Genomic DNA, 24,891 nt, shown 5'->3' on the forward strand with positions numbered 1-24,891 from the left:
CACCAACAGTGTATGAGGATTCCCTTTTCTCCGCATCCTCTCCAACATTGGTTGTTTCCTGTCTTGTTAATTTTCCCCATTCTTACTGGTGTGAGGTGGTATCTCATTGTGGTTTTGATTTGTATTTCCCTGATAGCAAGTGATGCAGAGCATTTTCTCATGTGCATGTTGGCCATGTCTATGTCTTCCTCTGTGAGATTTCTTTTCATGTCTTTTGCCCATTTCATGATTGGATTGTTTGTTTCTTTGGTGTTGAGTTTGATAAGTTCTTTATAGATCTTGGAAACTAGTCCTTTATCTGATATGTCATTTGCAAATATCTTCTCCCATTCTGTAGGTTGTCTTTGAGTTTTGTTGACTGTATCCTTTGCTGTGCAAAAGCTTCTTATCTTGATGAAGTCCCAATAGTTCATTTTTGCTTTTGTTTCTTTTGCCTTCGTGGATGTATCTTGCAAGAAGTTACTATGGCCGAGTTCAAAAAGGGTGTTGCCTGTGTTCTTCTCTAGGATTTTGATGGAATCTTGTCTCACATTTAGATCTTTCATCCATTTTGAGTTTATCTTTGTGTATGGTGAAAGAGAGTGGTCTAGTTTCATTCTTCTGCATGTGGATGTCCAATTTTCCCAGCACCATTTATTGAAGAGACTGTCTTTCTTCCAATGGATAGTCTTTCCTCCTTTATCGAATATTAGTTGCCCATAAAGTTCAGGGTCCACTTCTGGATTCTCTATTCTGTTTCACTGATCTATGTGTCTGTTTTTGTGCCAGTATACTCTAGTTCTTTCAAGGGCCTCAACTGTACCTGGTGATCCTGGTCCCCACCTGGGCCTCACCTGGGCGTGGTGACACTTGTCACCACCGGGGACTCACCTGGAACTGCTTACTCTGTTCCACACCAGGGCCTCAAGTAGACCTGTTGACCATGGTCCCCAAGCCGGCCTCACATGGACCTGTTGCCTCTGATCCCCACCGGGGCCTCACGTGTACCTGGTAAGTCTGGTCCTCGCTTGGGCCTCATCTGGACCTAGTGACTCTGGTCCCCACCTTGAATTCACCTGGATCTGGTGACTCTGGTCCCCACCTGGACCTCTCCTGAACATGATGACTCCTTACCAACATGGACCTCACCTGGATCTGGTGACTCTGGTCCTCATTTGGACTCACCTGGACCTGGTGTCTCTTGTCCCCACTTTGACCTAACTCAGAACTGCTGAATCTTGTCCCACCTAGACCGCATCCAGACCTGGTGACACTTGTCCCCAGATATGCCTCAATTCGACCTAATGAATCTGGTCCTCACGTGAGCCTCACATGGACCTGGGACTCAGCTGGATAGAGTGGCTCTGGTTCACGCAAGGGGATCAAATGATACGGCTGACTGTGGTCTTAATCTATGCCTCACCAGCACCTAGAATTCTGTTCCCCATCTGGGCCTGCATGGCCCTAGTGACTCTGGTCCTCACCCAGGCATCATTGGATGATGGACCCAATGATCCTGACCCTGGATACTCTATTCCACACCCGTGCCTCACTTTGAACAGGGACTTCTGGTCCCATTCTGGGCCTCAAACTAAACTGGTTACTCTTGTTCCACTCTAGGCCTCACCGTTACCTGGTGACTCTGGTCACCCCTTGGGCTTCACTAGGGTCTGGTGAATCGGTCCTTAGCTGGTCCGCACCTGGATCTGGTGACTGGTCGCCACCTGGGCCTCACCTGGACTTGGTCAATCCTGTTGCCACCTGTGCCTCACCTGGACCTTGTGACTGTGGTCCCACCTGGACCTCACCTGGATCTGGTGGCTCTGGTTCCCATATGGGGCTCTCCTGGACCTGGTTCCTGTGGTCTCCAACTGGCCTCACTTGGAACACAATGACTCTGAACAATATTTGGGCCTCTCGTGGACCTATTGTCTCTGGTCCTTACTTGGGCATCATTGGGAGCTGGATACTCTGTTATATACCTGGGCCTCACCTGGACCGGTGACTGTGGTCCCACCTGAGCCTCACCTGGATGAGGTGACTGGTTCAGACAGGGAGCTCACCTGGACCTGGTGACTCAGGTCCTCATATGGGCATCATGGGACCTGGTTTCTCAGTTCCACATCGGGGCCTCACTTGGACCTAGTGATTCTCGTCCTCCTCTGGGCCTCACCCTGACGTGGTTAGTATGGTCCCCACCTGGATATCACCAGAACCGGGTGACTCTGGTCCCCTTCTGGGACTCACCTGGAGCTGGGGACACTGGTCCTCAACTGGGCCTCAACAGGACCTGGTGAATCTACTCCTCACTCAGGCCTCGTCTGGACCTGTGACTCTTTTCACACCTGGCATCAATGGGACATGGTTACACTGTACCCCACCTGCCCTCACCTGGACATGATAACTTTGCTCCACACTTTGGCCTCAACTGGTACTGATGACTCTGGTCTCCCCACCTAGGCCTCAATCTGGACCTGGTAACTGTGGTCCCCACCTGGGTCTCACCTGGCCCTGGTGAGTCTTTTTCCCACATGAACCACACCTGGACCTGGTGGCTGTGGTGTTCTTGTAGACTCATATTTACCTGGTGACTCCGGTCCCCACAAGGGCTTCACGTGGATCTGGTGACTCTGACCTGCAGGTTGGACTCACCTGGACCTGGTGAGTGGGGTTGCCACCTGGGCCTCACCCATACCTGTTGACTCAGTTTCCCACGTTGGCCTCACTTGGACCTTGTGAATCTGGTTCTTACCTGGTGCTCACCCGAAACTTTGTTCCCCACCTGGACCTGATTGCTGTGGACTCCTTCTTGGCCTCACCTGGAACTGGTGACTCTGATCCTAACTGGACTTCACCCAGATCTGCTGACTCTAGTATTCACCTGTGGACCTTTGTGACCTGGATACTCTGTTCCACACCTGAGCCTCACCTGGACTTGATGACTCTGGATCCCCTCTGGGCCTCACCCTGACATGGTGACTCTGGTCCCCATCTGGATGTCACCTAGACCAGGTAAATCTGGTAGCACTCTAGGCCTCAACTTGACCTTGCGACTCTGGTCCTCAACTGGGCCTCACCGGGACCTAGTGAATATGCTCCCGACCTCTGCCTCATCTGGACCTGGTGACTCTGGTTCTACCTTGGCATCATCGGGACATGGTTACTCTATTCCCCACTGGGACTGACCTGATCCTCGTAACTCTGGTCCTGACTTTGGCAACTTCTATACCAGGTGACTCTGGTTCCACCTGGGCCTCACCTGTAACTGGTGACTCTGATCCTAAGCATGGCCTCACCTGACCTGGTGACTGTGGTTCCCATCGGGACCTCACCTGGACCTCATGTCTCTGGTCCCACCTGGGCCTCACCAGGACCTTGTGTCTCTGGTACCCACCTGGGTAGCATCAGGATATGGTTACACTCTTCACTAACAGTGACCCAGCCGGACCTATTAACTCTGGTCTTCACCTGGGCCACACCTGGACATGGTGACACTGGTACCCACTTGGATCTGACCTGAACATGGTGAGTCGGATCCCCGCCTGGTCCTCACCTGTAACTGGTGATTCTCGTTCCCACATGGACATCATGTGGACCTGGTGGCTGCAGTGTTTCTAGCTTCTCATGTACCTCGTGACTCTGGTCCCCAACAGGGCCTCACCGGGACCTGGTGAGTGTGGTTGCCACCTGCACCTCGCTTGGACCTGGTGATTCTGGCCTACACCTGAGACTACCCTGGATCTGGTGACTGTAGTCCCCACCTGGGCTTCACCTGGATTTGGGGACTCCGGTCCCCATCTGTGCCTCACCTGGCCCTGTTGACCATGGTTCTCAACTGGGCAAAATTGGGACCCGGTGACTGTGTTCCACAACTGGACCTCCCCTGGACCAGGTGACTCTGGTCCCCCTCTGGGTCTCACCGTGCCCTAGTGACTGTGAACCCCACTTTGGCCTGACTTGGACCTGTTGACCTGGTTGCCACCTGCGCCTGACCTCGAACTGATGACTCTGGTTCTTTCAAGGGTGTCCCATGGACATGGTGATCCTGGTGCTCACATGGGCCTCACCTGGACCTGGTGACTTTTGTCACCACCGGGAACTCATCTGGATCTGCTTACTGTGTTTCACACCTGGGCCTCAAGTAGACCTGTTGACCATGGTCCCCAAGCCGGCCTCACATGGACCTGTTGCCTCTGATCCCGACCGGGGTTTCACGTGTACCTGGCAACTCTGGTCCTCACCTTCGCCTCATCTGGACCTAGTGACTCTGGTCCCCACCTGGGCTTCACCTGGATCTGATGACTCTGGTCCCCACCTGGACTTCACCTGGATATGGTGACTCTGGTCCCCACCAGGACCTGTCCTGCACCTGGTGACTCCTTTCCAACATGGACCTAACCTGGATCTGGTGACTCTGGTCCTCAGTTTGGCCTCACCTGGACCTGGTGTCTCTCGTCCCCACTTTGACCTAACTCCGAACTGCTGAATCTTGCCCCACCTAGGCCGCATCCAGACCTCGTGACTATTGTCCCCAGCTATGCCTCAATTCGACCTGATGAATCTGGTCCTCACGTGGGCCTCACATGGACCTGGGACTCAGCTGGATAGAGTGGCTCTGGTTCCCACAAGGGGCTCACCTGACATTGGTGACTGTGGTCTTATTCTGTGCCTCACCATGACCTAGTGATTCTGTTCTGCATCTGAGCCTGCATGGCCCTAGTGACTCTGGTACTCACCCAGGCATCATTGGCACCTGGATACTCTATTCCACACCTTGCCTCACTTTTACCAGGGACCTCTGGTCCCATTCTGGGCCTCAAACTAAACTGGTTACTCTGGTTCCCCCTCTGGGCCACACCCTTACCTGGTGACTCTGGTCACCCCTTGGGCTTCACTTGGGCCTGGTGAATCTGGTCCTTAGCTGGTCCGCACCTGGATCTGGTGACTGGTCGCCACCTGGGTCTCACCTGGACATGGTGAATCTTGTTGCCACCTGTGCGTCACCTGGACCTTGTGATTGTGGTCCCACCTGGAACTCACCTGGATCTGGTGGCTCTGGTTACCATATGGGGCTCTCCTGGACCTGGTTCCTGTGGTCTCCATCTGGACTCACCTGGAACACAATGACTCTGATCCATATTTGGGCCTCTCCTGGACCTGTTGACTCTGGTCCTAATCTGGGGATCATTGCGAACTGGATACTCTCTTATATACCTGGGCCTCACCTGGACCTGGTGATTATGGTCCCACCTGGGCCTCACCTGGACGAGGTGACTGGTTCCAACAGGGACCTCACCTTGACCTGATGACTCAGGTCATCATATGGGCATTATGGGACCTGGTTTCTCAGTTCCACATCGGGGCCTCACCTGGACCTAGTGATTCTAATCCCACTCTGGGCCTCACCCTGACGTGGTGACTCTGGTCCCCACCTGGATTTCACCAGAACCGGGTGACTCTGGTCCCCCTCTGGGACTCATTCGGAGCTGGGGACACTGGTCCTCAACTGGTCCTCAACAGGACCTGGTGAATCTACTCCTCTCTTAGGCCTCATCTGGACCTTGTGACTCTTTTCACACCTGGCATCAATGGGACATGCTTTCTCTGTTCCTCACCTGGGCCTCAGCTGGACATGATAACATTCCTCCACACTTTGGCCTCAACTGGTCCTGATGACTCTGTTCCCCCCACCTAGGCCTCAATCTGGTCCTGGTGACGGTGGTCCCCACCTGGGTCTCACCTGGACCTGGTGACTCTCGTTCCCACATGAACCCCACCTGGACCTGTTGACTGTGGTGTTCTTATAGACTCACATTTACCTGGTGTCTCCTGTACCCAGTAGGGCCTCACCTGGATCTGGTGACTCTGATCCTATCTGCGCGTCACTCAGACCTGGTGACTCTGCTCCTAACCTGGGCATCATTGGTACCTGGTTACTCTGTTCGACACCTGAGCCTCACCTGGACATGATGACTCTGGAACCTGGCTGGGCCTCACCCTGACCTGGTGACTCTGGTCCCCATCTGGTTGTCACGTGGACCAGGTGACTCTGGTACCCCTCTAGGCCTCAACCAGTTCTGGTGCCTCTCGTCCTCAACTGGGTCTCACCTGGACCTAGTGAATAAGCTCCATCTGGGCCTCATTTGGACCTGGTGACTCTGGTCCCTACCTGGGCATCATCGGGACATGGTTCCACTGCATGGCCTGCAGGTTGGCCTCACATGAACGTGGTAACTCTGGTCCCTACCTGGGCATCATCAGGTCACGGTTCCTCGGCATGGCGTGCAGGTTGGCCTCACCTTGACTGGTGAGAAGGTTTGCCACCTGGGCCTCACCCATACAGTGTGACACAGGTCCCCATGTGGGCCTTACTTAGACCTGGTGAATCGGTCCTTACCTGATCCTCACCTGGAACTGGTAACTCTGGTCACCACCTGGGCCTCACCTGGACCTGGTGAATCTGGTCCCCATCTGGGCCTCACCCAGTCCTGGTGACTATGTTCCCCACCTGGACCTGATTGCTGTGCACTCTTTCTTGGCCTCACCTGAAACTGGTGACTCTGATCCTATCTGCGCGTCACCAAGACCTGGTGACTCTGGTCCTCACCTGGGCATGATTGGTACCTGGTGACTCTGTTCTTCACCTGAGCCTCACCTGGACATGATGACTCCGGATCCCCTCTGGGCCTCACCCTGACATGGTGACTCTGGTCCCCATCTGGATGCCACGTAGACCAGGTGAATCTGGTACCCCTCGAGGCCTCAACTAGACCTGGTGACACTGGTCCTCAAGTGGGACTCACCGGGACCTAGTGAATATGCTCCCCACCTGAGCCTCATCTGGACCTGGTGACTCTGGTTCTACATGGGCATCATCGGGACATGGTTCCACTGCATGGCCTGCAGGTTGGCCTCACCTGGACCGAGTGAATATGCTCCCCACCTGCGCCTCACCTGGACCTTTTGACTGTGGTACCACCTGGACTTACATGGATCTGGTGGCTCTGGTTCCCATATGGGGCTCTCCTGGACCTGGTTCCTGTGGTCTCCATCTGGCCTCACCTGAAACCCAATGACTCTGATCCATATTTGGGCCTCTCCTGGACCTGTTGACTCTGGTCCTTACCTGGGCATCATTGGGACCTGGATACTCTCTTATATAGCTGGGCCTCACCTGGACCTGGTGACTTTGGTCCCACCTGGGCCTCACCTGGACGAGGTGAGTGGTTCCCAGAGGGACCTCACCTCGACGTGGTGACTCAGGTCCTTATATGGGCATCATGGGACCTGGTTTCTCAGTTCCACATCGTGGCCTCACCTACACCTATTGATTCTCGTCCCCCTTGGGCCTCATCCTGACGTGGTGAGTCTGGTCCCCACCTGGATATCACCAGAACCGGGTGACCCTGGTCCCCCTCTGGGACTCACCCAGAGCTGGGGACACTGCTCCTCAACTGGGCCTCGATAGGACCTGGTGAATCTACTCCTCACTTAGGCCTCGTCTGGACCTTGTGACTCTTTTCCCACCTGACATCAATGGGACATGGTTACTCTGTTCCCCACTTGGGCTTCACCTCCACATGATAACTTTGCTCCACTCTTTGGCCTCAACTGCTCCTGATAACCCTGGTCCCCCCACCTATGCCTCAATCTGGACCTGGTGACTGTGGTCCCCACCTAGGTCTCACCTGGACCTGGTGACTCTCGTTCCCACATGAACCACACCAGGACCTGGTGACTGTGGTGTTCTTGTAGACTCACATTTACCTGGTGACTCTGGTCCCCACTATGGCCTCAACTGGATCTGGTGACTCTGGCCTGCCAGTTGGCGTAACCTGGACCTGGTGAGTAGGGAAGCCACTTGGGCCTCACACATAGCTTGTGACTCAGGTCCACACGTGGACCTCTTGGACCTGGTAAATCTGGTCCTTACCTGGTTCTCTCCCAGACCCGGGGACTCTGGTCACCACCTGGGACTCACCTGGACCTGGTGAATCTGGTCCCCATCTGGGCCTCACCCAGTCCTGGTGACTTTGTTCCCCACCAGGACCTCATTGCTGTGGACCCTTTCTTGGCCTCACCTGGAACTGGTGACTCTGATCCTGTCTGCGCGTCACCCAGATCTGGAGATCTGGTCCTCACCTGGGCATCATTGTTACCTGTTGACTCTGTTCCTCACCTGAGCCTCACCTGAACAGGATGACTCTGGCACCTCTCTGGGCCTCTCCCTTACCTGGTGACTCTGGTCCCCATCTGGATGTCACGTAGACCAGTTGAATCTGGTACCCCTCGAGGCCTCAACTAGACCTGGTGACACTGGTCCTCAAATGGGCCTCAACTGGACCTAGTGATTTTGCTCCATCAGGGCCTCATTTGGACCTGGTGACTCTGGTCCCTACCTGGGCATCATCGGGACATGGTTCCACTGCATGGCCTGCAGGTCGGCCTCACCTTCACCTGGTAACTCTGGTCCCTAATGGGCATCATCGGGACACGGTTACTCTGCATGGCCTGCAGGTTGGCCTCACCTGGACCTGGTGAGTGGGGTTGCCACCTGGGCCTTACCCATGCCTGGTGACACGGGTCCCCACGTGGGCCTCACTTGGACCTGGTGACTCTTGTCCCCATCTTGATGTCACCTGGACCAGGTGATTCTGGTATCCTTCTACGCCTCAACAGGATCTGGTAACTATGGTCCTCAACTGGGCCTCACCTGGACCTAGTGAATATGCTCCATCTGGGCCTCAACTGGACCTGGTAACTCTGGACCCTACCTGGGCATCATTGGACTCAGTTCCTCTTCATGGCCTGAAGGTTGGCCTAACCTGGACCTGGTGAGTTGGGTTGCCACCTGTGCCTCACCCATACCTGGTGACACAGGCCCCAAGTGTTCCTCACTTGGACCTAGTGAATCTGGTCCTTACTAGTCCTCACCCGGAACTAGTAACTCTGGTCACCACCGGGGAATCACCTGGAACTGGTGAATCTGGTCCCCATTGGGCCTCACCAGTCCTGCTGACTTTGTTCCCCACCTGGATCTGATTGCTGTGGACTCCTTCTTGGCCTCACCTGGAACTGGTGACTTTGATCCTAACTGGGCCTCACCCAGATATGGTGACTCTGGTCCTCACCTGTGGACCATTATGACCTGGATACTCTGTTCCACACCTGAGCCTCACCTGGACATGATGACTCTGGATCCCCTCTGAGCCTCACCCTGACATGGTGACTCTGGTCCCCATCTGGATGTCACCAAGACCAGGTGTATCTTGTACCCCTCTAGGCCTCAACTAGACCTGGTGACACTGGTCCTCAACTGGGCCTCACGGGGACCTAGTGAATATACACCCCACCTGCGACTCATCTGACCTGGTAACTCTGGTTCTACCTGGGCATCATTGGGACATGGTTACTCTATTCCCAACTGGGACTGTCCTGATTCCGGTAACTCTGGTCCTGACTTTGGCTTCTTCTGTACCAGGTGACTCTGGCTCCACCTGGGCCTCACCTGTAACTGGTGACTCTGATCCTATGCATGGCCTCATCTGACCTGGTGACTGTGGTTCCCATCGGGACGTCTCCTGGACCTCATGTCTCTGGTCCCTCCTGACCCTCACCAGGACCTGGTGTCTCTGATACCCACCTGGGTAGCATCAGGATATGGTTACACTGTTCACTAACAGTGACCCTGCCGGACCTATTAACTCTGGTCTTCACCTGGGCCACACCTGGACATGGTGACACTGTTTCCCACCAGGGCCTCACCTGGACATGGTGAGTCGGATCCCCACCTGGACTTCACCTGTAACTGGTGATTCTCATTCCCACATGGACATCATGTGGACCTGGTGGCTGCAGTTTTTCTAGCTTCTCATGTAGCTCGTGACTCTGATCCCCACCAGTGCCTCACCGGGACCTGCTGAGTGGGGTTGTCACCTGCACCTCACCCGGACCTGGTGATTTTGGTCTGCACATGAGACTACCCTGCCTCTGGTGACGGTGGACCCCACCTGGGCTTCACCTGGATTTGGGGACTCCGGTCCCCATCTGGGCTTTACCTGGCCCTGTTGACCATGGTCTACAACTGGGTAAAATTGGGACCCGGTGACTGTGTTCCACAAGTGGCCTCACCTGGACCAAGTGACTCTGGTCCCCCTCTGGGTGTCACCGTGCCCTAGTGACTGTGAACCCCACTTTGGCCTGACTTCGACCTGCTGACCCTGGTTGCCACCTGCGCTTGACCTCGAACTGTTGACTCTGGTTCTTTCAAGGGCCTCCCCTGGACCTGGTGATCCTGGTCCCCATCTGGGCCTCACCTGGACTTGGTGACTCTTGTCACCACCAGGGACTCACCTGGACCTGCTTACTGTATTCCACACCTGGGCCTCAAGTAGACCTGTTGACCATGGTCCCCAATCCAGACTCACATGGACATGTTGCCTCTGATCCCCACCGGGGCCTCACGTGTACCTGGTAACTCTGGTCCTCAACTCGGCCTCATCTGGACCTAGTGACTCTGGTCCCCACCTGGACTTCACATGGATCTGGTGACTCTGGTCCACCCCAGGACCTCTCCTGGACCTGGTGACTCCTTTCCAACATGGACCTCACCTGGATCTGGTGACTCTGGTCCTCAGTTTGGCCTCACCTGGACCTGGCGTCTCTCGTCCCCACTTTGACCTAACTCAGAACTGCTGAATCTTGCCCCACCTCGGCCGCAACCAGACCTGGTGCCTCTTGTCCCCAGCAATGCCTCAATTCGACCTGATGAATCTGGTCCTCACGTGGGCCTCACATGGACCTGCTACTCAGCTGGATAGAGTGGCTCTGGTTCCCACATGGGGCTCACCTGATACTGGTGACTGTGTTCTTATCCTATGCCTCACCAGGACCTAGTGATTCTGTTCCCCATCTGGGCCTGCATGGTCCTAGTGACTCTGGTCCTCACCCAGATATCATTGGGACCTGGATACTCTATTCCACATCTGGGACTCACTCTGACCAGGGACCTCTTGTCGCATTCTTCTCCTCAAACTAAACTGGTTACTCTGGATCCCCCTCTGGCCCTCACCCATACCTGGTGACTCTGGTCACCCCTTGGGCTTCATTGGGCTTGGTGAATCTGGTCCTTAGCTTGTCCTCACTTGGATCTGGTGACTGGTCGCCACCTGGGCCTCACCTGGACTCGGTGAACCCTGTTTCCACCAACGCCTCACCTGGACCTTGTGACTGTGGTCCCACCTGGTTCTCTCCTGGATCTGGTGACTCTGGTTCCTATATGGGGCTCTCCTGTAACTGGTTCCTGTGGTCTCCATCTGGCCTCACTTGGAACACAATGACTCTAATCCATATTTGGGCCTCTCCTGGACCTGTTGACTCTGGTCCTTACCTGGGCATCATTGGGACCTGGATACTCTCTTATATACCTGGGCCTCACCTGGACCTGTTGACTGTGGTCCCACCTGATCCTCACCAGGAGGAGGTGACTGGTTCCCACCGGGACCTCACCTGGACCTGGTGACTCAGGTCCTCATATGGGCATCATGGGACCTGGTTTCAGTTCCACATCGGGGCCTCACCTGGACCTAGTGATTCTCGTCCCCCTCTGGGCCTAACCCCGACGTGGTGACTCTGGACCCCTCCTGGATATCACCAGAACCGGGTGACTCTCGTCACCCTCTGGGACTTACCCGGACATGGGAACACTGGTCCTCAACTGGGCCTCAACAGGACGTGTTGAATCTACTCCTCACTTAGTCCTCGTCTGGACCTTGTGACTCTTTTCCCACCTGGCATCAATGGGACATGGTTACTCTGTTCCCCACCTGGGCCTCTCTTGGACATGATAACTTTGCTCCGCACTTTGGCCTCAACTGGTCTTGATGACTCTTGTCCCCCCATTAGGCCTCAATCTGGACCTGGTGACTGTGGTCCCCACCTGGGTCTCACCTGGACCTGGTGACTCTCGTTCCCCCCTGAACCACACCTGGACCTGGTGACTGTGGTTTTCTTGTAGACTCACATTTACCTGGTGACTCCGTTCCCCACTAGAGCCTCACCTGGATCTGGTGTCTCTGGCCTGCAGGTTGGCCTCACCTGGACTTGGTGTGTGCGGTTGCCACCTAGGCATCACACATAGCTCGTGACTCAGGTCCCCACGTGAGCCTCTTGGACCTGGTGAATCTGGTCCTTACCTGGTCCTTTCCCACACCCGGGGACTCTATCCCCACCTGGGCCTCACCTGGACCTGGTGAATCTGGTACCCATCTGGGTCTCCCCCAGGTCTGGTGACTTTGTTCCCCACCTGGACCTGATTGCTGTGAACTCTTTCTTGGCCTCACCTGCAACTGGTGACTCTGATCCTATCTGCGCCTCACCCAGATCTGGTGACTCTGGTCCTCACTTGGGCATCATTGGTACCTGGTGCCTCTCTTCCACACCTGAGCTTCACCTGGACCCGATGACTCTGGAACCACTCTGGTCCTCCCCCTGACCTGGTGACTCTCGTCCCCATCTGGATATCACCTAGACCAGGTGATTCTGGTACCCTTCTGAGACTCAAGCAGATATGGTGAAACTCGTCCTCAACTGGGCCTCACCTGGACCTAGTGAATATGCTCCATCTGGGCCTTATTTGGACCTGGTGACTCTGGTCCCTACCTGGGCATCATCGGGACATGGTTGCACTGCATGGCCTGCAGATTGGCCTCAACTGGACCTGGTAAATCTGGTCCCTACCTGAGCATCACCGGGAAATGGTTCCTCTGCATAGCCTGCAATTTGGCCTCACCTGGACCTGGTGAGTGGGTTTGCCACCTGGGCCTCCCCCATACCTTGGGACACAGGGCCCAAGTGGGCCTCCCTTTGACCTGGTGAATCTGGTCCTTACCTGGTCCTCACTCGGAACTAGTAAATCTGGTCACAACATGGGAATCATCTGGACCTGGTGAATCTGATCCCCATTGGGCCTCACCCAGTCCTGGTGACTTTGTTCCCCATCTGGACCTGATTGCTGTGGAGTCCTTTTGGGCCTCACCTGGAACGGGTGACTCTGATCCTAACTGGGCCTCACCCAGATCTGGTGACTCTGGTCCTCACCTGTGGACCATTATGACCTGGATACTCTGTTCCACACCTGAGACTCACCTGGACCTGATGACGCTGGATCCCCTCTGGGCCTCAGCCTGACATGGTGACTCTGTCCCCATCTGGATATCACCAGAATCGGGTGACTCTGTTCCCCCTCTGGGACTCACCCGGTGCTGGGACACTGGTCCTCAACTGGGCACAACTGGACCCGGTGAATCTACTCCTCACTTAGGTCTCGTCTGGACCTTGTGACTCTTTTCCCACCTGGCATCAATGGGACATGGTTACTCTGTTCCCACTGGGCGTGACCTGGACATGATAACTTTGCTCCACACTTTGGCCTCAACTGGTCCTGATGACTCTGATCCCCCCACCTAGGCCTCAAACTGAACCTGGTGACTGTGGTCCCCACCTGGGTCACACCTGGACCTGGTGACTGTGGTCCCCACCTGGGTCTCACCTGGACCTGGTGGTCTCGTTCCTACATGAACCACGCCTGGACCTGGTGACTCTGGCGTTCTTGTAGACTCAATTTTACCTGTTGAATCCGGTCCCCACTAGGGACTCACGTGGATCTGGTGACTCTGGCCTGCAGGTTGGACTCACCAGGACCTGGTGAGTGGGGTTGCCACCTGGGCCTCACCTATACCTGGTGACTCAAGTCCCTACGTGGGCCTCTTGGACGTGGTGAATCTTGTCCTTACCCGGTCCTCTCCTAGACCCGGGGACTGTGGTCACCACCTGGTGCTCACCTGGACCTGGTGAATCTGGTCCCCATCTGGGCCTCACCCAGTCCTGGTGACTTTGTTCCCCACCTGGACCTGATTGCTGTGCCCTTTCTTGGCCTCACCTGGACTGCTGAATCTGATCCTATCTGTGCGTCACCCAGACCGGGTGACTCTTGTCCTCATCTGGGCATCATTGGTACCTGGTGACTCTGTACCACACCTGAGCCTCACCTGGAAATGTTGACTCTGGAACCGCTCTGGGCCTCACCCTGACCTAGTGACTCTGGTCCCATCTGGATGTCACATGGACAAGGTGATTTTGGTACCCCCTAGGCCTCAAACAGATCTGGTGACTCTGGTCTTCAAAGGGGACTCACCTGTACCTAGTGAATATGCTCCATCTGGGCCTCATTTGGACCTGGTGACTCTGGTCCATACCTGGGCATCATCGGGATATGGTTCCACAGCATGGCCTGCAGGTTGGTCTCACCTGGACCTGGTAAATCTGGTCTCTGCCTGGGCATCATACGGATATGTTTCCACTGCATGGCATGCAGGTTGGCCTCACCTGGACCTGGTAACTCTTCTCCCTACCTGGGCATCATCGGGATATGGTTCCACTGCATGGCCTGCAGGTTCGCCTCACATGGATAAGGTGAGTGTTATTGCCACCTGGGCCTCACCCATGCCTGGTGACTCAGGTCCCCACGGGGGCCTCTTGGACCTGGTGAATCTGGTCCTTACCTGGTCCTTTCCCAGAACGGGGACTCTGGTCACCACCAGTGCCTCACCTGGACCTGGTGAATCTGGTACCCCTCTAGGCCTCAACAAGATCTGGTGACTCTGATCCTATCTGCGCGTCACCCAGATCTGGTGACTCTGTTCCTCACCTGGGCATCATTGGGACCTGGTGACTCTGTTCCACACCTGAGCCTCACCTGGACATGATGACTCTGGAACCTCTCTGTGCCTCACCCTGACCTGATGACTCTGGTCCCCATCTGGATGTCACCTGGACAAGGTGATTCTGGTACCCTTCTAGGCCTCAACCAGATCTGGTGACTATGGTCCTCAAATGGGCCTTACTTGGACCTAGTGAATATGCACCATCTGGGCTCTGTTGGACCTGGTGGCTCTGGTCCCTACCTGGGCATCATCGGGACATGGTTCCACTGCATGGCCTGCAGGTTGGCCTCACCTGGACCTGGTCAGTGGGGTTGCCACCTGGGCCTCACCCATGCCTGGTGACACAGGTCCCCAAGTGGGCCACACTTTGACCTGGTAAATCTTGTCCTTACCTGGTCCTCACCCGGAACTCGTAAGTCTGGTCACCACCTGGATATCACCTGGACCTTATGTATCTGGTCCCCATCTAGGGCTCACCCAGTCCTGGTGAAATTGTTCCCCACCTGGACCTGATTTCTGTGGACTCCTTCTTGGCCTCACCTGGAACTGGTGACTCTGGTCCCCACCTGGACCCCTCCCGGACCTTGTGACTTTCTTGCAAACATGGACCTCCCATGGATCTGGTGACTCTGGTACTCAGTTTGGCCTCACCTGGAACTGGCCTCTCTCGTGCCCACTTTGACCTAACCCAGAACTGCTGAATCTAGCCTAACTTAGGCTGCACCCAGACCTGGTGACTCTTGTCCCAAGCTATGCCTCAATTCGACCTAATGAATCTGGTCCTCACGGGAGCCTCACCTGGACCTGGGACTCAGCTGGATAGAGTGGCTCTGGTTCCCGCAAGGGGCTCAGCTGATACTGCTGACTGTGGTTTTATTGTATGCCTCACCAGGACCTAGTGATTCTGTTCCCCATCTGGGCCTGCATGGCCCCAGTGACTCTGGTCCTCACCCAGGCATCATTGGGTGATAGACCCAATGATCCTCACCCTGGATACTCTATTCCACACCTGGGCCTCACTTTGACCAGGGACCTCTGGTCCCATTCTGGGCCTCAAACTAAACTGGTTACTCTGGTTCCCCCACTGGGGCTCACCCTTACCTGGTGACTCTGGTCACCCTTTGGGCTTCACTTCGGCCTGGGGAATCTGGTCCTTAGTTGGTCCGCACCTGGATGTGGTGACTGGTCGCCACCTGGGCCTCACCTGGACTTGGTGAATCCTGTTGCCACCTGCACCTCACCTAGACCTTGTGACTGTGGTCCCACCTGGACCTCACCTGGATCTGGTGGCTCTGGTTCCCATATGGGGCTCTCCTGGACCTGGTTCCTGTGGTCTCCATCTGGCCTCACCTGGAACACAATGACTCTGATCCGTATTTGGGCCTCTCCTGGACCTGTTGATTCTGGTCCTTACCTGGGCATCATTGGGACCTCGATACTCTCTTATATACCTGGGCCTCACCTGGACCTGGTGACTGTATTCCCACCTGGGCCTCACCTGGACGAGGTCACTGGTTCCCACAGGGATCTCACCTGGACCTGGTGACTCAGGTCCTCATATGGGCATCATGGGACCTGGTTTCTCAGTTCCACGTCGGGCCTCACCTGGAGCTAGTGATTCTCGTCCCCCTCTGGGCCTCATCCTGACATGGTGACTCTGGTCCCCACCTGGATATCACCAGAACCGGGTGACTCTGGTCAACCTCTGAGACTCACCGGAGCTGTGGACACTGGTCCTCAACTGGGCCTCAACAGGACCTGGTGAATCTACTCCTCACTTAGGCCTCGTCTGGACCTTGTGACTCTTTTCCCACCTGGCATCAATGGGACATGGTTACTCTGTTCCCCACCTGGGCCTCACCTGGACATGATAACTTTGCTCCGCACTTTGGCCTCAACTGCTCCTGATGACTCTGGTCCCCCACCTAGGCCTCAATCTGGACCTGGTGACTGTGGTCCCCACCTGGGTCTCACCTGGATCTGGTGACTCTTGTTCCCACATGAACCACACCTGGACTTGGTGACTGTGGTGTTCTTGTAGACTCACATTTACCTGGTGACTCCGGTCCCCATTAGGGCCTCACCTGCAACTCGTAACTCTGGTCCCTACCTGGGCATTATCGGGACAAGTTTCCTCTGCATGGCCCGAAGGTTGTCCTCCCCTGGACCTGGTGAGTGGGGTTGCCATCTGGGCCTCACCCATACCGGTGACACAGGTCCCCACGTGGGCCTCACTTGGACCTGGTGAATCTGGTCCTTACCTGGTCCTCACCCGGAACTGGTAACTCTGGTCACCACCTGGGAATCACCTGGACCTGGTGAATCTGGTCCCCATCTGGGACTCACCCAGTCCTGGTGACTTTGTTCCCCACCGGGACCTAATTGCTGTGGACTCCTTCTTTGCCTCACCTGGTACTGGTGAGTCTGATGCTATGTGGTCCTCACCCAGATCTGGTGACTCTGGTCTTCACCTGTGGACCATTATGACCTGGATACTCTGTTCCACACCTGAGGCTCACCTGGACATGATGACTCTGGATCCCCTCTGGGCCTCAGCCTAACATGGTGACTCTGGTCCCTATCTGGATGTCACCTAGACCAGGTGAATCTGGTACCCCTCTAGGTCTCAACTAGTCCTGGGCATTCTGGTCCTCAACTGGGCCTCAACGTGACCTATTGAATATGCTCCCCACCTGCGCCTCATTTGGTCCTGGTGACTCTGGTTCTACCTGGGCATCATCGGGACATGGTTACTCTATTCCCCACTGGGACTGACCTGATCCTTGTAATTGTGGTCTTGACTTTGGCCTCTTCTGTCCCAGGTGACTCTGGCTCCACCCGGTACTCACATCTAACTGGTGACTCTGATCCTAAGCATGGCCTCACCAGACCTGGTGACTGTGGTTCCCAATGGATCCTCACCTGGACCTCATGTCTCTCGTCCCTCCTGACCCTCACCAGGACCTTGTGTCTCTGGTACCCACCAGGGTAGCATCAGGATATGGTTACACTGTTCACTAACAGTGACCCAGCCGGACCTATTAACTCTGGTCTTCACCTGGGCCACACCTAGACCTGGTGTCACTGGTTCCCACCAGGGACTCATCGGGACATGGTGATTCGGATCCCCACTTGGTCCTCACCTGACACTGGTGATTCTCGTTCCCACATAGACATCATGTGGACCTGGTGGCTGCAGTGTTTCTAGCTTCTCATGTACCTCGTGGCTCTGCTCCCCACCAGGGCCTCACCGGGACCTGGTGAGTGTGGTTGCCACCTGCACCTCACCTGGACCTGGTGATTCTGGTCTGCACCTGAGACTACCCCGGATCTGGTGACTCTGGTCCCCACTGGGCTTCACCTGGATTTGGGGACTCCGGTCCCCATCTGGGCCTCACATGGCCCTTTTGACCATGGTCCTCAAATGGGCAAAATTGGGACACGGTGACTGTGTTCCACAACTGGACCTCCCCTGTCCAGGTGACTCTGGTCCCCCTCTGGGTGTCACCGTGCCCTAGTGACTGTGAACCCCACGTTGGCCTGACTTGGACCTGCTGACCCTGGTTGCCACCTACGCCAGACCTTGAACTGTTGACTCTGGTTCTTTCAAGAGCCTCCCCTGTACCTGGTGATCCTTGTCCCCACCTGCTCCTCAACTGGACGTGGTGACACTTGTCCCAACCGGGGACTCACCTGGACCTGCTTCCTGTGTTCCACACCTGGGCCTCAAGTAGACCTGTTGACCATGGTCCCCAAGCCGGCCTCATATGGACCTGTTGCCTCTGATCCCCACCGGGGCCTCACGTGTACCTTGTAGCTCTGGTCCTCACCTGGGCCTATTCTTGACCTAGTGACTCTGGTGCCCACCTGGACTTCACCTGGATCTGGTGACTCTGGTCCCCACCTGGACTTCACGTGGATCTGGTGACTCTGGCCCCAACTGCACCTCTGCTGGACCTGGTGACTCTGGTCCGCCTGGACCTCTCCTGCTCCTGGTGACTCTCTTTCCAACATGGACCTCACCTGGATCTGGAGACTCTGGTCCTCAGTTTGGACTCACCTGTTCCTGGTGTCTTACTTCCCCACTTTGACCTAACTCAGAACTGCTGAATCTTGCCCCACCTAGGCCGTACCCAGACCAGGTGACTCTTGTCCACAGCTATGCCTAATTCGACCTGATGAATCTGTTCCTCACGTGGGCCTCACATGGACCTGGGACTCATCTGGATAGACTGGCTCTGGTTCCCACAAGGGGCTCACCTGATACTGGTGACTGTGGTCTTATTCTATGCTCACCAGGACCTAGAGGTTCTGTTCCTGATCTGGGCCTGCATGGCCCTAGTGACTCTGGTCCTCACCCAGGCATCATTGGGAACTGGATACTCTATTCCACACCTGGGCCTCACTTTGACCAGGGACCTCTGGTCCCATTCTGGGCCTCAAATTAAACTGGTTACTCTGGTTCCCCTTCTGGGCCTCACCCTTACCTAGTGACTCTGTCACCCCTTGGGCTTCACTTGGGCCTGGTGAATCTGGTCCTTAGCTGGTCCGCACCTGGATGTGGTGACTGGTCGCCACCTGGGCCTCACCTGGACTTCGTGAGTCCTGTTGCCACCTGCGCCTCACCTGGAACTTGTGACTGTGGTCCCACCTGGACCTCACCTGGATCTGGTGGCTCTGGTTCACATATGGAGCTCTCCTGGCCCTTGTTCCGGTGGTCTCCATCTGGTCTCACCTGGAACACAATGACTGATCCATATTTGGGACTCTCCTGGACCTGTTGACTCTGGTCCTTACCTGGGCATCATTGGGATCTGGATACTCTCTTATATACCTGGGCCTCACCTGGACTTGGTGACTGTGTTCCCACCTGGGCCTCACCTGGACGAGGTGACTGGTTCCTTCAGGGACCTCACCAGGACCTGGTGACTCAGGTCCTCATATGGGCATCATGGGACCTGGTTTCTCAGTTCCACATCGGGGCCTCACTTGGACCTAGAGATTCTCGTCCCAGTCTGGGCCTCACCCTGACGTGCTGACTCTGGTCCCCACCTGGATATCACCAGAACCGGGTGACTCTTGTCCCCCTGTGGGACTTCCCCGGAGCTGGGGACACTGGCCCTCTACTGGGCCTGAACAGGACCTGGTGAATCTACTCCTTACTTAGGCCTCGTCTGGACCTTGTGACTCTTCCAACCTGGCATCAATGGGACATGGTTACTCTGATCCCACCTGGGGCTCACCTGGACATGATAATAATGCTCCACACTTTGGCCGCAACTGCTCCTGATGACACTCTTCCGCCAACCTACCCTCAATCTGGACCTGATGACTGTGATCCCCACCTGGGTCTCACCTGCACCTGGTGACTCTCCTTCCCACATGAACCACAAATGGACCTGGTGACTGTGGTTTTCTTGTAGACACACATTTACCTGGTGACTCCGGTCCCCTCTAGAACCTCACCTGGATCTGGTGACTCTGGCCTGCAGGTTGGCCTCACCTGGACCCGGTGAGTAGGGTTGCCACCTGGGCCTCACCCAAACCTGGTGAATCAGGTCCCCATGTGGGCGTCTTGGACCTGGTGAATCTGGTCCTTACCTGGTACTCTCCCAGACCCAGGGACTCTGGTCAACATCTGGGCCTCACCTGGACCTGTTGAATCTTGTCCCCATCTGGGCCTAACCCAGTCCTGGTGATTTTGTTCCCCACCTGGACCTGATTGCTGTGGACTCTTTCTTGCCTCACCTGGAACTGATGACTCTGATCCTATCTGCGCGTCACCAAGACCTGGTGACTCTGGTCCTCACCTGGGCATCATTGGTACCTGGTGACTCTGTTCCACACCTGAGGCTCACCTGGACATGATGACTCTGTAACCACTCTGGGCCTCACCCTGACCTGGTGACTCTGGTCCCCATCTGGATGTCACCTGGACCATGTGATTCTGATACCCCTCTAGGCCTCCACCAGATCTGTTGACTCTGGCCCTCAACTGGACCTCACCTGGACCTAGTGAATATTCTCCATCTGGGCTTCATTTGGACCTGGTGACTCTGGTCCCTACCGGCGCATCATCCGGACATGGTTCCACTGCAAGGCCTTCAGGTTGGTCTCACCTGGACCTGGTAACTCTGGTCCCTACCTGGGCTTCATCGGGACATGTTTCCTCTGCATGGCCTGCATTTTGGCCTCACCTGGACCTGGTGAGTGGGGTTGCCACCTGGGCATCCCCCATACCTTGTGACACAGGTCCCCACGTGGGCCTCACTTGGACATGGTGTATCTGGTCTTACCTGGTCCTCACCTGCAACTAGTAACTCTGGTCACCACTTGGGAATCACCTGGACCTGGTGAATCTGGTCCCCATTGGGCCTCATTCATTCCTGGTGAATTTGTTCCCCACCTGGACCTGATTGCTGTGCACTCCTGCTTGGACTCATTGGAACTGATGACTCTGATCCTAACTGGGCCTCACCCAGATCTGCTGACTCTGGTCCTCACCTGTGGACCATTATGACCTGGATACTCTGTTCCACACCTGAGCCTCACCTGGACCTGATGACTCTGGATCCCCTCTGGGCCTCAGCCTGACATGGTGGCTCTGGTCCCCATCTGGATGTCACCTAGACCAGGTGAATCTGGTACCCCTCTAGGCCTCAACTAGACCTGGTGCCTCTGGTCCTCAACTGGGCCTCACCGGGACCTCGTGAATATCTTCCCCACCTGCTTCGCATCTGGACCTGGTGGCTCTGGTTCTACCTGGGCATCATCGGGACATGGTTTCTCTATTCTCCACTGGGACTGTCCTGATCCTGGTAACTCTTCCTGACTTTGGCCTCTTCTGTACCAGGTGACTCTGGCTCCACGTGGGCCTCACCTGTAACTGGTGACTCTGATGCTAAGCATAGCCTCACCTGACCTGGTGACTGTGGTTCCCATTGGGACCTCACCTGGACCTAATGTCTCTGGACCCACCTGGGCCTCACCAGGGCCTGTTGTCTCTGGTACCCACCTGTGTAGCATCAGGATATGGTTATAGTGTTCACTAACAGTGACCCAGCCGGACCTATTAACTCTGGTCTTCACCTGGGCCACACCTGGACATGATGACACTTGTTCCCACCTGGGTCTCACCTGGACATGGTGAGTCGGATCCCCACCTGGTCCTCACCTGTAACTGGTGATTCTCGTTCCCACATGGACATCATGTGGACCTGGTGGCTGCGGTGTTTCTAGCTTCTCATGTACCTCATGACTCTGGTCCCCACCAGGGCCTCACCGGGACCTGTTGAGTGTGGTTGCCACCTGCACCTAACCTGGACCTGGTGATTCTGGTCTTCACCTGAGACTACACTGGATCTGGTGACTGTGGTCCCCACCTGGGCTTCACCTGGATTTGGTGACTCCGGTCCCCTTCTGGGCCTCACCTGGCCATGTTGACCAGGGTCCTCAACTGGGCAAAATTTGGACCCGGTGACTGTGTTCGACAACTGGACCTCACCTGGACCAGGTCACTCTGGTCCCCCTCTGGGTCTCACCATGCCCTAGTGACTGTGAACCCCACATTGGCCTGACTTGGACCTACTGACCCTGGTTGCCCACTGTGCCTGACCTCAAACTGTTGACTCTGGTTCTTTCAAGGGCCTCCCCTGTACCTGGTGATCCTGGTCCCCACCTGGGCCTCACCTGGACTTGGTGACTCTTGTCACCACCGCGGACTCACCTGGACCTGCTTACTGTGTTCCACACCTGGGCCTCAAGTAGAACTGTTGAATATGGTCCCCAAGCCGGCCTCACATGGACCTGTTGCCTCTGATCCCCACCGGGGCATCACCTGTACCTAGTAACTCTGGTCCTCACCTGGGCCTCATCTGGACCTAGTGACTCTGGTCCCCACCTGGGCTTCATCTGGATCTGTTGACTCTGGTCCGCACCTGGACTTCACCTGGATATGGTGACTCTAGTCCCCACCTGGACCTCTCCTGGACCTGGTGACTCTCTTTCCAACATGGACCTCACCTGGATCTGGTGACTCTGGTCCTCAGTTTGGACTCACCTGGACCTGGTGTCTCTCGTCCCCAATTTGACCTAACTCAGAACTGCTGAATCTTGCCCCACCTAGCCCGCACCCACACCTGGTGACTCTTGTCCCCAGCTATGCCTCAATTCGACCTGATTAATCTGGTCCTCACGATGGCCTCACATGGACCTGGGACTCAGCTGAATAGAGTGGCTCTGGATCCCACAAGGGGCTAACCTGATACTGTTGACTGTGGTCTTATTTTATGCCTCACCAGGACCTAGTGATTCTGTTCCCCATCTGGGCCTGCATGGCCCTCGTGACTCTGGTCCTCACTCAGGCATCATGGGACCTGGATACTCTATTCCACGCCTGGGCTTCACTCTGACCAGGGACCTCTGGTCCCATTCTGGGCCTCAAACTGTACTGGTTACTGTGGTTCCCCTCTGGGCCTCACCCTTACCTGGTGACTCTAGTCACCCCTTGGGCTTCACTTGGGCGAGGTGAATCTGGTCCTTACCTGGTCCTCTCCCAGACCCGGGGACTCTGGGCAACGCCTGGGCCTCACATGGACCTGGTGAATCTGGTCCGGTCTGGGCCTCACCCAGTCCTGGTGACTTTGTTCCCCACCTGGACCTGATTGCTGTGGACTCCTTCTTGGCCTCACCTGGAACTGGAGACTCTGATCCTATCTGCGTGTCACCCAGATCTGGTGGCTCTGGTCCTCACCTGGGCATCATTGGTACCTGGTGACTCTGTTCCACACCTGAACCTCACCTGGACATGATGACTCTGGATCCCCTCTGGGCCTCACCCTGACCTGGTGACTCTGGTCCCCATCTGGATGTCACCTGGACCAGGTGATTCTTGTACCCCTCTAGGCCTCAACAAGTTCTGGTCACTCTGGTCCTCAACTGGGCCTCATCTGGACCTAGTGAATATGCTCCATCTGGGCCTCATTTGGACCTGGTGACTCTGGTCACTACCTGGGCAACATCGGGACATGATTCCACTGCATGGCCTGCAGGTTGGACTCACCTAGACCTGGTAACTCTGGACCCTCCCTGGGCACCATCGGGTCACGGTTCTTCTGCATGGCCTGCACGCATGCCTCACCTGGCCCTGGTGAGTGAGTTTGCCACCTGGGCCTCACCCATACCTGGTGACACAGGTCCCGACGTGGGCCTCACTTGGACCTGGTGAATCTTGTCCTTACCTTGTCCTCACCGGAACTGGTAACTCTGGTCACCATTTGGGAATCACCTGGACCAGTGAATCTGGCCCCATCTGGGCCTCACCGAGTCCTGGTGACTTTGTTCCCCACCTGGACCTCATTGCTGTGGACTCTTTCTTGGCCTCACCTGGAACTGGTTACTCTGATCCTATCTGCGCGTCACCCAGATCTGGTGACTCTGGTCCTCACCTAAGCATCATTGGTACCTGGTTACTCTGTTCCACACCTGAGCCTCACCTGGACATGATGACTCTGGAACCTCTCTGGGCCTCACTCTGACCTGGAGACTCTGGTCCCCATCTCGATGTCACCTGGACCAGGTGATACTGGTACCCCTCTAGGCCTCAACCAGATCTGGTTACTCTTGTCCTCAAATGGGCCTCACCTGAACCTAGTGAATATGCTCCATCTGGGCCTCATTTGGACCTGGTGACTCTGGTCCCTACCTGGGTATTATCGGGATATGGTTCCACTGCATGGCCTGCAGGTTGGCCTCAGCTGGACCTGTTAAGTCCGGTCTCTACATGGGCATCATCTGGATATATTTCCACTGCATGGCATGCAGGTTGGCCTCACCTGGACCTGGTAACTCTTCTCCCTACCTGGGCAACATCGGGATATGGTTCCACTGCATGGCCTGCAGGTTGGCCTCATCTGGACCTGGTGAGTGTTATTGCCACCTGGGCCTCACCCATACCTGGTGACTCAGGTCCCCACTTGGGCCTCTTGGAGCTGGTGAATCTGGTCCTTACCTGGTCCTTTCCCAGAACGGGGACTCTGGTCACCACCTGTGCCTCACCTGGATCTGGTGAATCTGGTACCCCTCCAGGCCTCAACAATATCTGGTGACTCTGATCCTATTTGCGCGTCACCCAGACCTGGTGACTTTGTTCCTCACCTGGGCATCATTGGGACCCGGTGACTCTGTTACA

Source organism: Canis aureus, chromosome 38 (assembly GCF_053574225.1).
Source record: "Canis aureus isolate CA01 chromosome 38, VMU_Caureus_v.1.0, whole genome shotgun sequence".
NCBI classification, from domain to species: domain Eukaryota; kingdom Metazoa; phylum Chordata; class Mammalia; order Carnivora; family Canidae; genus Canis; species Canis aureus.